The sequence below is a fragment of the Odocoileus virginianus genome, chromosome 8, assembly GCF_023699985.2.
Source record: "Odocoileus virginianus isolate 20LAN1187 ecotype Illinois chromosome 8, Ovbor_1.2, whole genome shotgun sequence".
In the NCBI taxonomy this organism is placed as follows: domain Eukaryota; kingdom Metazoa; phylum Chordata; class Mammalia; order Artiodactyla; family Cervidae; genus Odocoileus; species Odocoileus virginianus.
In genome coordinates, this window is record NC_069681.1 from 26307772 (window position 1) to 26324319 (window position 16548).

General features: G+C 46.7%; 1 long non-coding RNA gene across 3 annotated transcripts; it reads left to right on the plus strand.

Annotated features, from left to right (window-relative positions):
• The first annotated feature begins 11492 nt into the window (after positions 1–11492).
• Positions 11493–15075, plus strand: LOC139036229 (uncharacterized). 3 transcript variants are annotated; one of them, XR_011488933.1, is made up of 3 exons: positions 11493–11679; positions 12189–12250; positions 12898–15075. It is a non-coding gene; the product is annotated as an uncharacterized lncRNA (long non-coding RNA). The 3 variants fall into 3 exon arrangements; XR_011488935.1 differs by having other exon boundaries at positions 13848–15075; XR_011488934.1 differs by lacking the exon at positions 11493–11679 and having other exon boundaries at positions 11714–12250; positions 13848–15075.
• Positions 15076–16548: the final 1473 nt, after the last annotated feature.

A 16548-nucleotide genomic window follows, 5' to 3' on the forward strand; every position in this document is an offset into this window, starting at 1 on the left:
GGTAAAGATGAAGCTACACACGGAGCAGGAATGGAGACACAGACCCAGAGCGGAGGTGTGGACGCGGCGGAGGGGAGCGGGGTGCGAGTCGGGACCGCAGCGCTGAGCAAGGGCCAGTCTTCCTGAATGAAGAGAGTTCTGTAGGGCTAAGCTTGCGTTTCTTGTAAAACTATCTAATCGGCTCTGATAACACAGGACCCTGAGTCCTAAAGAAACAGGATTTGCATCATTTTTATTTCCTCACCATTTCACTTCTTTGACCAAAGTCAAGAATGAAAGGGAGAAGATGCTTCCTCAGTGGAAGGCAAAGGGGAACATTTTACATGAGTACATCTATGTTATGAGGTCATGGATCAGGATCTGAAATCTTATCTGCTAAATTTTTCTTCCATTTCGTTTGCAAGGAAGAGAATGATTGTTATTATCTGATGGATGTTTACTATTGCATAGCAGGTTCGACTTGAAAATCTTATTGTGAGCTGTTCACTCCTGACTTTGGGGTAGTTTCAGTCCACAGAAATGTGCCTGTGAGGAATGGAAAGCAGAACTTGGCTGCCTTGGTTTGCGGTGGGTTTCCAGCTGATTCAGGGGGATCTCCCCGAAACCAGCACGGCTGGAGTCCAGGGACCCAGAAAGGGAGATCTCTGTGCCTGCCCCTCCCTGCCCCTCACAGGGTCCCCCCCACAGCCAGCGCCCAGCGCCCCTCTGGCCACATTCTTATTCCTTCTGGTCTGGCCGCAAACAGGACCCTGATGCCTGGTGAGTCCCCTCAGTGGTTCTCTCTATGAAGTTGCCACTAGCACTAAACTGCTGCTAAGTCGCACCAGGCTCCGTCGTCCCTGGGATTCTCCAGGCAAGAACACTGGAGTGGGTTGCCGTTTCCTTCTCCAGTGCATGCATGCTAAGTCGCTTGAGTCGTGTCCGACTCTGTGTGACCTCATGGACAGCAGCCCACCAGGCTCCTCTGTCCACAGGGTTCTCCAGGCAAGAGTACCAGAGTGGGGTGCCATTTCCTTCTCCAGAACACTGACCTAGGGAAGCCTGAACCTTCGCTTCTGGGGAAGCACAGCACTAGGAAGGGCCCGTGAGCCACTGGCTGCCACATTTTTCACCAGCTGACGACAGCGAGCCCTGCCTTGGAAGGGAGTTTGTTTCACGTGTCATACCAAGGGTTTTGACCGCAGAGGAATACGGGTAAAGCTGGACATAAAGGACATGACGGGCATCTGAGGAGATGAGCATGAGACGGAGCAGGACCCTGTGGGGCTCCTGGGCACAAAAGACTTCTCTGTCCCCCGTTTCTTCATTACAAGAACTAGGCTTCATTCAGCCTCCACGACCTTCCCTGAGTTCCAACAGGCAGGTTCAAACTGCTGCCAGCCAGGGGAGGGAGGGGTGCAGAAACAAGGAAGGAGCGGTCAAGAAACAGGAGGGCAGCCTTGGAGCCGGCCCCAGTTCCCCTTCAGGGGGTACACGTGACACTGTCTCTGAGCTTTCTGCAGACACTGAAACCCCCACCACATAGGAGAAGTCAGCTGCTCTCTGCCCACAAACTCGGAGGCCCCGGACGGCTCGGCACCAGAAAGCGGATGACGCTGACTCCACTTCCCTCACCGCCAAGCCATTGGAAGTGTCCACAAGCTGATCACGTCCTCTTTGAACCATTACCATACAATTCTTCACTACCCGCTCCAGACGGGGTCAGAGTTTTGAAGGCATTAGCCTGCTGGGGCAAACCCCTTTGCCTGGCAAAGCAATAAAGCTATTCTTTGCTACTTCACCCAGAGTTCAGCCTCGGAGAAATAATTCTGTCCTGGGTACAGAGATCAGACTCAGCATCAAGAGCGTGGCGTTGCTTTAACTGAGATGCCGTCTCCACTTGCTCCCACGACCTAGTTTATGGAGCTGTCATCAGGGCAATGACAGCTGAGAAGGAAACGGAATTGAGGTACAGGCATCAGGCAAGAGGGGCTTTCCCGGTGACTCGGTGGGAGAGAATCCACTGGCAGTGCAGGAGCCACAGGAGACTCGGGTTCGATCCCTCGGTCCAGAAGACCTCCCGGAGGAGGAAGTGGCAGCCCACTCCAGTGTTCTTGCCTGGGGAACCCCATGGACAGAGGAGCCTGGTGGGCTACAGTCCAGGGGGTCACAGAGTCGGACACGACTGAGCGACTAAACAACAGCCTGGCAAGAAGGAATGATGCAGGGAGAAGGGGATGATTTATAAGTCCTTCTTAGCGCAGAGAGCCATCTTCCTATGTGCTTCATAGCTGGCTCCCCCGGCTCTTCCAGACAGACTGTGATGTCTGCATTATGACAGCTCTCTGCCTTTGTCCCTTGCACTTCTGTAACGTGGGAAGAGAGAGATTAATTGTATGGTGAAGCTCTTCCACAATTTGCTGAACCTCTGCATTCCTGACATTAATCTTTCCCCAAGTGCCCTATGATTAACTTGAAAAATCAACCTGGCACAAGCATAGACTAGATTCATGTAAATGGAAACACATAAATAGCGTGCGGGATGGAGAAGGGGCAAGGCTGTCTGGCTGCCGGAGAATCTGTAGCAAGATGATACATGAAGCTTTTCTGCAGACTGCTTCATCTGTGGAACGTGTCAGTTATCCGTCAGCCGGTGCTCAGGAGTTAAAATTGCTTCTTCCGGGCAGGGGCCTGGTAAGAGCGCAGACCACGTCTCCATTTGCAAGCTGCTTTCAAATTATGCAAATAAAAATAAAGTTTCTGGCTTGATCTTTAAAAGAAAATCTCTGTTTCTCTTTGTGGAATTCAGCGATCAGGTGCCTTTACCTAGATTTTGCTCTTTGTGAAAAGAAGCTAAGCACAGGCCATCCATTTAGAGATTTTCCTAGACAGTGTTCCCGCACGTTTACATCGTCAATGTCCTTATGATGTCAGCTTGGACTGGTCTCGCGAAGTTGGCTAGAGGGCTCTACTGATGGATTCACTTTGTAAGTTCTGAACCTCCTGCTCCTGATCAGACTCTTCCACACATGAATTTGTTCTTATGTAAATAGAGCTCTTGGTTTGTGCTCACAGAACAATGAGGATGAGCTGGATGGAAAAATGGAGCCCGTTTCCAGGGAGGAAAGCATAGCCCTCGGGTGAATCCAGTAGGGCTGGATTTTACCCCAGAGGCAGCCCTGGGAGACCGCAGTCTTTGAGACCCTGACCTGGCCTCCTCTTTCCGCTGCAAACTGTGATCTCAGTCATTTGCCACAGAATTTCATGTTAAAGGCTGGTAGTTTGAGAACGATTGGGTTTCACCGACTACTTTGAAACTGCTATCCCTGGGGAGTCTACCCTGAACTACATCCCCAGCACACTAACCCGTCGTCCCCCAGCCACCTGACGGGGCTTCCCTGGGGGCTCAGATGGTGAAGAATCCGCCTGCAATGTGGGAGATCTGGGTTCGATCCCTGGGTTGGGAAGGTCCCCTGGAGGAGAGTGTGGCCACCCGCTCCAGTGTTCCGGCCGGGAGACTCCCGTGAACAGAGGAGCCGGGTGGGCTACGGTCCGTGGGGCTGCGAAGCGTCAGCCACGACGGAGTGACCGAGCACGGCCCGGCCCCCTGATAGAGGCAGAGCGACCAGGACATGATTCAAATGCGGCGAGTCCAGTGGACAGACCCAAGTAGAGACTCTCAAAAAGGGAAATGAAGGGATATGCTCAGGCCGTTCTCAGAGCTCAGTGGAAACTTAAACACATAAGTCACATCAAACCTGTAATATTTGTGCTTGAAGCAAAAATTAAAGCAGAATTTAGAATGAAAAGCGGCTCCCACTGATTATATTTTTTCCTTTGTATATAGAAGGTGATTACATGACCGAGAAAGTTAAACCTTAGCAAAGGCTTGGATTTAAGTGAAAAGGCATGTAGGTTTATTTTCAATTATTCTTTCAATTAATGTTTATGGAGAGCTTCTGGGGTGCCTATCTCAGTATTCAGCAAGCAGTCATGAAGCTTATAATGCTGACAGCCTAAGACAAATACTTGGATGACAGTTAGCGTGGTCACATTAAACGGGTCAGACGCAGAATTTCCCCGGGCCTAGCACTCTTGCCTCTCATACCCATGTCTGTTGCTGGGAAGAACAAAAGAATAATTAGAGATTTCATGGTTACAGACTTGTTTGGACTTTGATTACTAACTAAAATTAATAATTTATTTTTATAGGCTACATGTTCAGCTTAAAGTCACACATGAGTTTATATATGCAAGGGAAGTGCTTTTGAAATGTAAATACTTGAGGGGGGAATAATATCAGGGAGCCAGATTGGACTAAAGTTTGGTAGAAACATCACTAACCCACACAAACCATTTCCTTAAACTAAAGGTAGTAATTAACACTTCCATGCTGTGCTGTCCCCAGTCGTGTCTGACTCTCTGTGACCCCACTGACTGTGACCCGCCAGCCTCCTCTCTCCATGGGATTTCCCAGGCAAGAATACAGGAGTGGGTTGCCATTTCCTTCTCCAGGGGGGATCTTCCAGACCCAGGGATCGAACCTGTGTCTCCTGCGTCTCCTGCAAGGGCAGGCAGATTCTTTACCTCTAGCACCACCTGGGGAAGTGTTAGTTGCTCAGTCATGTCCGACTCTTTGTTACCCCATGGACTGTAGCCGGCCAGGCTCCTCTGTCCATGGAATTCTCCAGGCAAGAATACTGGAGTAGGTGGCCATTCCCTTCTACAGGGGGTCTTCCCGACCAGGGATGGAACCTGGGTATCTCACGTGGCAGGCAGATTCTTTACCGTCTGAGCCAGCTGGGAAGCATTTATTAAGTTTATTGAATACTTATGTAGCGTTTACTAAATGCAAAGGATTGTTCTAAGATACGCACATGCAACTCATTTATTTCTCTGACCCAACCTTATGAAGGGCATGGACTTCATCTGTGTAAATAAATAAATGAAGGGTAACAGAATGTGTCACCTGAAAATATGCTTCTTTGAGCTGAAAGAATTTGAAAACCAGCAGGTGCAACAAGGGAGCTCCATTCCCCGCTGTCTTCCTGAAGCCAGGAGAGAAAAATGCCACGTGGGAGCTGCCCTCCTTACCCCAGCCGGGGAGACGTACTCTTCTGACCAGAGTTGGGAATGGACGCCAAGAAACCTGCACAAGCAGATCCTGCCAGACTGACTCTGATCTTCCCTTTGGTCCCCGTGTGTCTCAGTCCCTTTTCCTCAAGGGTCTATCTTTGTTCAGCCTGCTGTGTGGGCAACGAGGCTCTGCCCCTTCTTTGGGTCTTCATTTTTTCTGTGGGGATCTCACGGCCGTGGAAAAGTTCTTGTGCTTTTCTCCTGCTAGTCTGTCTTCTGTCAGTTTGATTCCCATGCCCTCCTCTCCCCTGACGCACTTGGTGGGGCCGCCCACCAAGTGTTCACAGAGCTCTTTATCTTGCAGGGGACATAGGGGATGGGGGTGACCAACAGTTGCACACCCATCAGACACCAATTTATGGCAGATGGTGGAGACGCAAAGACAGTCAGGACCTAACCCTTGGCCTGAAGCTTTCCTTCTGGAGAGGGGTAGGGGGGCTGGAAAGCAGCTGAAAGCAGAGGAGACCCCTGAGAAGGGAGTGGACATGCAGTTCTGGGTAAAGGCCTCACAGAGGACTGGACACTCAAGATGCTTGGGCTGTCTTCTTCTAGAAGGTGGTCTGGGTAAGGTGAAGTCATGTCCAAAATTCCCCCAATTCTGAGCCTGGACTTGAGGCCGTTTGGTGGTTCTAGCTGTGATCTTGTGCCAAGCAGAGCCATGGTCAAGACTATGAGCAAGTAAGACAGTGCCTTGTAAGGCTTGTTCCTTCTAATGGAAAGATCTAGGTCAACTCCAGGAGACAGAGGATGGAGACAAAGTCCTTCAAGTAAAAGTAGAAGAACCAGGGTCTCTGGAGATAGACTGAAACCGTCTTTCTCTTGCCCCCTGTTCCATTCACACACAAAAAAAGCCATCAGCAGCAGACCCTGACATTGACTCAATATCTAGGGTAATGAGAGTGCAAAAGCTAACGCAGGGGAAAGGAATACTCCCAAGAACTGTATAATCCAGTGGTTTTAGCAGCTATCTTAAATCACTTAGTAAACATTTTTGAGGTGCCAAAACATGCCGGGGCCTATGAAGCACTTCACGACACGAGCGGTTTGGGAATTAGATCCTGCACATGGTGTTGTCCACCACGTGTACAGACACGTGTGCACACGTGTGTGTGTGCATGCGTGTGCATGCGTGTGCATGTGTATGATTGAACAGTCTCCAGTAGCAACATGTGATGTCTCCCTCCCCAAAGAGTTTACCTAAACCCCTCACCTAATCTAGTAAGATCAGGCTGACTGTCGCATGCGCGCTGGGATCTATAACCACTCACTTCCTGTGGTTGTTTATTTATATTAGCACCGCTACAGGTAACTCTTTCCCTAAAGAAACTGAAAGTCACTCAGTCGTGGCCGACTCTTTGCGACCCCATGGACCATACAGCCCATGGGATTCTCCAGGCCAGAACACTGGAGTGAGGAGCCATTCCCTTCGCCAGGGGCTCTTCTCAACCCAGGGATCGAACCCAGGTCTCCCACATTGCAGGCAGATTCTTTACCAGCTGAGCCACAAGGGAAGCCCAAGAATACTGGAGTGGGTAGTACCCTTTCCCTAAAGCACATTATAAAGTGTAACGATAGCATTTTAATAGCATTTCAAGCTTTTGCAGGTCACTTGCAGTCTTTGCTAACTTTAAGAAGGGGAATAGACTGAACACCTTATTACAAATGGCTGAAGTCCTTCCTGGCCAACTCGAATTCCGTCATCTTGAATCGTGCTGGACATCTTTAGTTTGCCTGGGCAGTGTATCTAATGGAAATATTTGGCCACTAACCACATAAAACCACTATCAGATATCTGGGCACTTGCTTCATAAAAGAAAAATGGGAATAATGAGAAAAGTCAAAATTTCCAATTAAGATCTATGTAAGTCATCTTTACGAAATGGAGACAAATCACGAATTCTTCAGCCTCTGAGCCCTGAAGAATACGAATCTCTTGATTGCTACCTGCCTGCACAGTATTTTCTTTGTTGCAGAGCCACTGTCTGCTGCTCTGATTATCCATACTGGGTCAGGGAAAGTTTGAGAGGGAATGACTCTGCCCCACAGATTAGACACATGCTACAAGGAATCCCGTTCCTAGAATCCTACCCTGCAGGGTGGCCAGGGTTTTGAGAAGCTGTCAGCACTGGGAAAAGGAGACCATTTCTTACCTCCCCTGGAGAAGATTGTTATCATGTCCCCTCACCCTATTCTTTGAAATAAATTCTGAGAAAATAGAGACACATTCTTCATATGCCAGGACAAAGATCTTCCTGAAACGAGCATTGGTGAGGGTGTGGAGAAACTGGAACTCTCGCCCACTGTGGGCAGGAAGGTCAAATGATGCGGTCACTTTGGGAAACAGTTTGGCAATTCCTCAAAACGTTAAACATACCTTTTGGCCCAGCAATCCTACCCCTAGATGAAAACCCATGAGAACTGGAAACTTCCATCCGGGCAAAAACTGTACACAAAAGTTCCTATCTGCATTATTCATAATAGTCAAATTGGAGACAACCCCAATGTTCCTCAACAGATGGATGGATAAACAGAATGTGGTGTATTTGCACAATGGAATGCTCGATATTTTATAAAAAGAAAGAAGTTCGGATACATGATACAACATAGATGAACCTTGAAGGCATTATGCTCAGTGAAAGAAGCAGTAACAGCAGGCTGGATATTGTGTGAACCCATTTACATGATACGTTCAGAGCAGACAACTCCGTGGACACAGGAAGTAGGTTAGTGGTTGCCAAGAGCTTGGGAGGACTTTGGAGGGAAATGGATTGTGACTGTGATGTGTTTTATTTGGGGGTGATGACAATTACACGGTGACGATTTCACAACTCTGTGACTATAATAAAACCCACCGAATTACATACTTTAAAAGAGTGAACTTAGAGTCTGTGAATTATATTTCAGTAAAGCAGTTATTAAAAATCTTTTTGAGTGGCTTTCTAGAGTCCAGACCTGCGTGCCTGTGAATTCCTGTAAATGATCAAGATTTAACTAGTTGTTTTGAGATGTACTATAGCCTGAAGATAAAATAAAACCTTTTAAAAAATAAACAAAGACAACAAAGCAATAAGAAGTGATTTTTGTCACATGTGTTGGAGTTTCATGTTTTCAAACATCCGAAGGGAATCATCCATAAAATGAATCAGAATGATAATAGATATGTTTTTGCAATGCTTTCACAGATGGTCTTATTCAAACACATTCTGAGTGATGATAAATACAGAAGCTTATAGACTCAGACTGCGCTTGTGAGACTTTGGGTTGGAGATGAGACCAGAGAGCCAGTTCTCTGAGGGAGCATCTCTTATTTGTCTTTGTATTTTCCGGGGCATGGATGACATGTTAGCTGAAGGAGAGATTAAATGGGTTATCACTCTCTGATGGAGCACCTTCAACCGGCAATAAAATAAATATCCCTTTATCTCTGAGATAATACAATCTTAAAGAATCACCTATTTCAGAATGTAGTAGATGCCTGGTAAATGTTTCATGAAAGCATGCAGGAGGCAGTAAACATGTGAAAGGATAAGTGTAGAGTCTGTGAAAGTGGTTTTCTGAGCAGATCCCCGATGGGCTTCTAAAATTAGCTTCTCCTTCGCCTTCAGTGTGGGCTTCGGTGGAGGCTCAGACGGTAGAGTCCACCGCAATGTGGGAGACCTGTGTTCCACCCCTGGGTGGGGAAGATCCCCTGGAGACGGAAAAGGCAACCCACTCCAGTACTCTTGCCTGGGGAATCCCATGAACAGAGGAGCCTGGCAGGCTGCAGTCCGAGGGGTCGCAGAGAGTCGGACACGACTGGGTGACTGACGCTTTCTCCTTGGCTTGCCTTCAGTGTAATGGAGCTGTAATTCTGAAACATTTTTAAGAAATGAAATGATCCACAGATATCTGTGGTCTGGTTTATGTGCAGAGTTTGTACCAAGATAGGCTTCCCAGGCGGCTCAGTGGTAAAGAATCTACCTTCCAAGTCAGGAGACGCAGGGGACATGGGTTTAATCCCTGGGTCTGATCCCTAGATCAGGAAGATCCCCTGGAGAAGGGAATGGCTACCCGCTCCAGTGTTATTGCCTGGAAAATTCCATGGATAGAGGAGTCCATGGGGACGCAGAAAAGTTGGCCATGACTGAGTGACTGAATACACACACACATACACACCCAGCAAAGTGTTCTGTTTCCTAATTCCGTCATCAGTTATGCTAAGAATTTCAGACTTGATGGCACAGTGGACAGACTGCCACCCCCAAAACCAAAAGCAAGAACAATGTTTCCTGGTGATATACTGAAGACTCATTATTCTGGAGTGAAACCTATCTCTCAGTTATATCATGTGATTAGAAAATGCTTTTATAGGAATTAAAGTTACATTGCATCAACGTGGGACTCTTCACCAAACTTTAGCTATTGATTTTCCCTCACACCAAGGAAAACCAATGTCTCTCAGCAGTACGTGGATTTTAAACTTTCCCCAGTAGGGAAATACTTGTTGTTTCAGGGGGGAGGAAACCAAGGGGAGTGTGGCTTCTGACTCTTACCACACTCTTCATTATTTGAGTTTCCCGTGATTTTTCAGGTCACTTGCCTTTTTGAAAATATTTTTAAGCATTAAAAATCAGCATGCTTCCCTCATGTTATTGAACTGGGGAAGTTTATTGTTCTTAGAATCTGTTCATGTATTGATTTAAAGAACAGGAAGGTCATCATTGAACTTTCTCTAAAATAACTGACACATAATGAATCAGTTCACACCAGCCGCCGGCTTCATCAGCGTCTATTTATGAGACCAAGATTCATAGCCCAGGAGGGCAGAAAGGATGGTCAAATCAGCCGATGTTTAAACATTTTTAGAATTTCTTATGGGCTTATCGACATGGGCCAGCACCTTCTGAGATGAAGTAATAAGTGAGTATGTCAGACTCATGGCGAAATTCTTGTGTTAAACTTAGATATAATCATATTGTGTTATTAGTCCATATCACAGAGCATTCTATAGATAGAAAGCTATGCACTGTGATAGTTCTCTTACTTCTAGAGTTTAAATGGTTGTTGCACTTTTGCTTGATCGGTCTTCTTTCTCGTCCTGTGACAGCTCATCTTGAGTGTGCTTAGTCGTCAGTCCGACTTTTTGCAACACCATGGGCTGCAGCCCCCCAGGCCCCTCTGTCCGTGGAGTTCTCCAGGCAAGAATGCTGGAGTGGGTTGTCAGACAGCTCATCTTAACTCATAATAAATAATGAGACCCCCATCACCTCCATTCTCACCTCCAACTGATTCAGTTCATGACCTCCCATCTAGCCAAACTCTCTAATTAAATTCTAGACCCTCTGATTTCACAGCCTCCACTTCCTAATCCTGGCATTTTCTTCCCATCAAGATGCACAAGTCATTCTTCCACTCCAGATCTATTTATTCTGTAAAATGGCCTCTGGGTAACAGATCACAGTCTCCAACATGTGAAGGAGTTTGATTCCCAGCATGCCTTCGTGAGTCCAACAAAGCTAGCCTAGATATCCAGGTAACACAATTGACTATACAGTAGTGTGTGTGTGTGAGACAGTCTGTCAGTCGTGTTCAACTCTGCACGACCTGATGGACTATAGAGTCCATGGAATTCTCCAGGCCGGAACACTGGAGTGGGGAGCCTTTCCCTTCTCCAGGGGAGCTTCCCAACCCAGGGATCGAACCCAGGTCTCTCGCATTGCGGGCAGATTCTTTACTGTCTGAGCCACAAGAGAAGCCCAAGACTACTGGAGAGGGTAGCCTTTCCCTTCTCCAGCGGATCTTCCTGATCCAGGAATCAAACTGAGATCTCCTGCATTGCAGGCAGATTCTTCACCAACTGAGCTACCAGGGAAGCCCATATAGTACTGTAATAGGTTTCTAGTATGTTTCACACAAATAATACATAAAAAACAAATGCACAAAAATTAAGAAAGCATTTTTCATCTTGGAGTACAAGATCTTGACAAGTAAGTCGTCCTGCACAACAGCTGGCATTCGGGGGCTGGCATTCGGGGGCTGGCACTGGGTGAGGAGGTGAGAAGGGTTCCTAGGCAGAGGAGGGAGAGGGTTGAGCTGAAACAGCGTCAGAAGCTGGAGACGGGGTAGGGGAAAGCTGCAATTTCACTCACTCCTGACGCTGACGACTGCAGGTTTGCATCATTGAAAGTCTGCAGCCTGAAGGTTTGTCTGTAGGGGCCTTATTGTACAAGCACATCACCCTTCTGTGGGCTCTTGGCCATTCTTCTCTGTCTCAGACACACGGCACACATTAACGACTTTGTTTTGAAGTTCCCCGAGGCACGTCCATGCCCTGTGTGAGACGATGCATTCCTGGAATTCACAGACCATCCTGGTTGATTTCTGCACGTGACTCCCTCCCCACAGGGCAGCCTTGCGATGACTGTTTGCGGACTGCCCGAGTGGAGGACAGGAGAGGAACCCTGAGGCAGGGACTCCTGTAAGGGGTGTCTGAAGGGCGAATGATGAAACGGGCGCAGGACACATTCCGTTCTTCCATTTGACCTGGCTTTGGAAGTTGAGACCCTCCCATCTCTAGGGCATCAGGTGGGTAGACGAACTCCCCTGAGATGAACCTGCAGAGAACTTTGATCATCACGTGCAGAGAAGAGGTGAGGACAGATCTGAGACTAGCCTCCTCTTGTTTTTTGCAAAGAGGCGTACTTTATATAACACCCCTTGGTCACAGAGTGGCCACCTATTGCTCAGAATAGTGTTTAAAATTTCCCCCCAGAATGCTTCCAAGGAACCCAGGATGGATGTATTTATCTTGATATAAAAATCAACTTGATTTTGAGAGTGAAATTGTCATTTTGGTTTCTCTTACGTAGCAGAATGTGATAGCTACAAAGCCACAGGATTTCCGCAAGTACCATAAACACATTTAACCAGGTAGATTGTTTTCAAAGGTTCCTACACAGGCCACTTGGGTACAAAGGGTCAAGCGCAGTCCAAACAAATGCACACCAGTAACAGGTACAAAGGGCCCACGTCCTTGGTGAATGATTAATCATAAGCCATCATAAACAAAAATGTTCCATACGTTTGATAAACAGGTTTGTAAAGGAGCATCGGAAACGCAGAAGATAGTCACATCTTTCAAAATGAAAGGCCAGTGGTAAGAGAGCTGCGTGATACTGGGGGCTTTTATAATTTTGAGGGGTTTTGTTTAATACTTGGAGTCAGACCCGGGTGGCTAGGTCTATACCCACAAGTTAGTAACAATATATGCATCTGTAATTGAAACCTGAGTATTTCTTTCATTCTCTTCTGTTCTCCAGTCATTAGATTATTTCATGCACGTCTACTCCCAGACTGCTCTAAGGGGACGTCCGTTTTCTTTCCCTGCATTTCCTCCTTGTGGAAATAAGAATTAACCATGGCAACCACAGATGGAAAGGCTGCTACACCCCATTTGCAAAAATAAAAACAAAACACTGTCACATATTCTGAGTAGCCTAAAAATAGCAGGCCAGAATACTGGGGTGGGGAGCCTTTCCCTTCTCCAGGGGACCTTCCCAACCCAGGGACCGAACCCAGGTCTCCTGCACTGCAGGTGGATTCCTTACCAGCTGACCCACAAGGGAAGCCCAAGAATCCTGGGGTGGGCAGCCTGTCCCTTCTCCAGGGGATCTTCCCGACCCAGGAAGTGAATTGGGAGCTTCCGCCTTGTAGGCGGACCCTTCACCAGCTGAGCTGTCAGAGAGGCCCAGGAATACAAGGGAGACTATAACAAGAGAGATGAGCTTCTGTTTTCATCCACAGATATGCTGAGTGACAAGGCCAAGTGCATTCTTCTACTTGGAAGATTACACAAACATTTTCCAATTTTCCAATATTTTTTCTGTATTGGACAGCAGAATCTGTTTGCTTCAGAACACTTCTCAAGCTTAACTTAAGGAATTATAATTGAGGGCCACTTTATATTAATAAGTCACATAAGAAAACCATTTCTTTCCTCTGGGTAAGAGTCCCCTGAAGTATAGGTACAGCCAAACTTCTCGGTACTGAAAGCAGGAAGCCCACCGTGGACGTAAAGGATGGCAATAAGGACAGCTGTGTGGGACTTCCCTGGCGATCCAGCGGTCAAGATCGCCAGCTCCCGATACAGTGGGCCTGGGTTTGATCCCAGCTCAGGGAACTACATCCTGCATGCCACAATGAAAGATTCCATGCGTCAAAATGAAGACCTGGGGCAGTCAAATAAATAAATATTAAAAAAAAAAAAAAAAAAGAAGCAAAGAATGAAATTCTTAAGGAAAAAAAAAAAGAAGGAAGAAATCTGTGGGCCGATCCCGGCAGGCCTCTGTGACTTAGGGAATAGAATCACAGCCTGGAAGAGCAAAGGGGGTGGGCCTGGTAATGAGAGCGCTTTAGGGTCATAGGTCGATGGCAACACTTGAGAAATGGTCACTTAGCCTCATCCTTGGGGCCAAGACAGAAGAGGCCCTTCTCCCCTTGCTAGCGCAGCCCCCGCCTTCCCAGCCTCAGTCCCCGAGTCTTGTTTCTGTGGACAATGAAAGCAAACCCCAAGGAGAACAAAGCCCCACATGTGTTTCAGGAGATTTTGTTTATGAAGGGTCGGATATCTGGTTGAAGCATGAGATAAAAATAAAGAGGGAATAAAGAAATGGGAAGGTGGAAAGTACAGATCCATGTGTTTCCTGAAAGATGTTATCTCTTTTATGTAAATAATTATGTTTTTAAAATTCTAGAGAATGAGATGGTTGGATGACATCACTTACTAGGTTGACACGAACTTGGGCAAACTTCGGGAGACGGTCAGGAACAGGGAAGCCTGGCATGCTGCTGCCCATGGGGTCGTGAAGAGGAGGACCCAACTTGGCGACTGAACATCAGCAACAACTCTAGAATCTGTGTTTTCTTCCTTCTCCTCCTCCCAAGAGCACAGAATCTGAAGGACCCATGCGTGGAGCAGCCCACGGGAAGCGCTTTCCCTCCACGCTGTATTGCGGCCCCTGGGACGGGTGTGTGCCCCAGCGTGGTCTCCTGAGGCCCCCACTCCCGCACTGACCCCCACCCTCCCCAGGCTCTGGGCTCCCTACTCTTCACTGCTCTTGGCTCCCTTCTGCCCTCCTGGACCGATTACAGAGGTCAAAGCCCAGGGGGGTTAAACGGATAGTACAGATTCTCTGATTTTGTTACCATTTTATGCTGGGATTTTCTATACAAGGAGCTTTGGCGAGATTCTCCAGTCCTGCAGCATTCTTCTCTTTGGAGAGAAATCTCAACCCCACAAAGGGATGGACGCATCAGAGGAGACAGTGCCCAGAGCTTGTGCAGTGCGGGGCTGGGCGTCGCAGCAGCTCCTTTGAAGGATCCCTCCTCCTTCAGGAAACTCGGACGAGTGTCACGAGCTCCTGACCCTTCCTGACCTGAAAGCTGACCCCTGTAACTTCACTGCAGCCCACAAAACCGGGGTGACCCCCTTGGAGATCCTTCTCATCTCCTTTTTGCCTTTTCAAACATCCTCGTTCTCAGCTGTTCTTCCTAGGATATGATTCTTCTCTCCAAGTAGGTTCTAGTCTATTTTTACCAACAAAGCAAATATTTTAAAACTACCATTTTGATGGATCTGTTAAAGTTCATGTATGTCAATTGTTAATCTGTACACTTTAAACACATACAACTTTTAATCATCAATGATACTTCAAAATCCAGGAAAAATTATATATATATAAAAACATACATATATATATAACATTTTATATGTTTATATGTAATAACTTTCTATTCTGTAGCTTACTTTTTAAAAAAACAACTATGCTTCCCTTTTTTAAATGCTCTTAAGACATACTTTAAATGATTCTAATTAATGATGGTTCTAGAGAAGGAAACCTTTCTACAACTGTTGGTGGAAATGTAAATTGGTGCAGTCATAATGGAAAACAGTATGAAGATTTCTTAAAAAACTAAAAATAAGGTTCTGATATAATCTATCAATCTTATTCTGGACATATACTCAGGAAAGGTGAAGATTCTAATTTGAAAAGATATGTGCACCCCAGTGTCCATATCTGCACTGTTTATAATGGCCAAGACATGGAAGCAACTAAGTGTCCAACAACAGACGAATGATAAAGAAAATGTGGATGGAATTCTACAATGGAATTCTACTCGGTCATAAAAAAGAATGAAACCGTGTCATCTGTAACAACATGGATTGCTGGATGTAAAGATTCTCATACTAAGTAAAGTAAATCAGAGAGGCCATGTATCCTATATATCATTGATATGTGGAATCTGAAAGAAATGATACAAATGAGCTTATTTACAGAACAAATAGCCTCACAGACATAGAAATCAAACTCACGGTTACTAGAAGGGAAGCGGAGAGGGGTGAATCGGGAGTTTGGGATTAACAGACGCACACCGCTATATGAATTGGGAGTTTGGGATTAATAGACGCACACCAGTATATACAAAACTGATAAGCAGCAAGGTCCTACCGTGGAGCCCAGGGAGCCGTGCTCAATATCTTGTAACAACCGATGATGGAAAAGAACCTGAAAAGGGGTACCCATGTAGGTGTAACTGAATCACTTGCTGTACACCTGAGCAGTTGTGAATCAACTATGCTTCAATAATACATAAATAAAATAACGGTGATAGGCATGAACTCTTGCATAGACCACGTGCTGCACCAAACCTGCTTCATTCACATGCATCCTGTGCTTATCATCAGCATCTTATAAGTGAAAACCACGATCAAGCCACAATACACGTGGGCTCCACACCTACCCAAGTCCATCACAGATGAGATGGAAAAAGTCAGGAGTCACACCCAGATCTGACCACTTCCAGAGCCTGGGTTCTTGTCTGCAATCCGGTCTGCCTTCCTGCTTCTGTGTTTTATTCGGGTTAAGGCTAAAAGGGTACTCTGTTGCCTGGTAACATTTTGTAGCTCCAGCTCTTTGGCACATAAGCCTGGTGGCCATGTTCCAGAGGTACCCCTTTCTCTCCCACACTTATCTCTGGTTACATTCCATTTTGCAAACTCACATCCACAAACTGCAAGGAATCTGAGCCTGTAGATCATCTGTCTGACTGACAGCTGTCTGCCAATTTCATGTTTCAGACACATTCCATGTTTCTTTGTTTGAATCAGGCTTGTCTTTTAAGTCTCATTTCTTTAGATCTACTTAACATCAGAAACTTTCAAACTGCCTTATTGATACATCTGGCTTCCTAGGTTGTGCTAATGGCAAAGAATCCACCTGCCAATGCAGGAGACACGGGTTTGATCCCTGGGTTGGGAAGATCCCCTGGAGGAGGGCATGACAACCCACCCAGCATTCTTGCTGGGAAATCCCACGGACAGAGGAGCCTGGCAGGTTACAGTCCACGGGGTTGCCAAGAGTCAGACACAGCCGAGCACACGCACACACACACTGA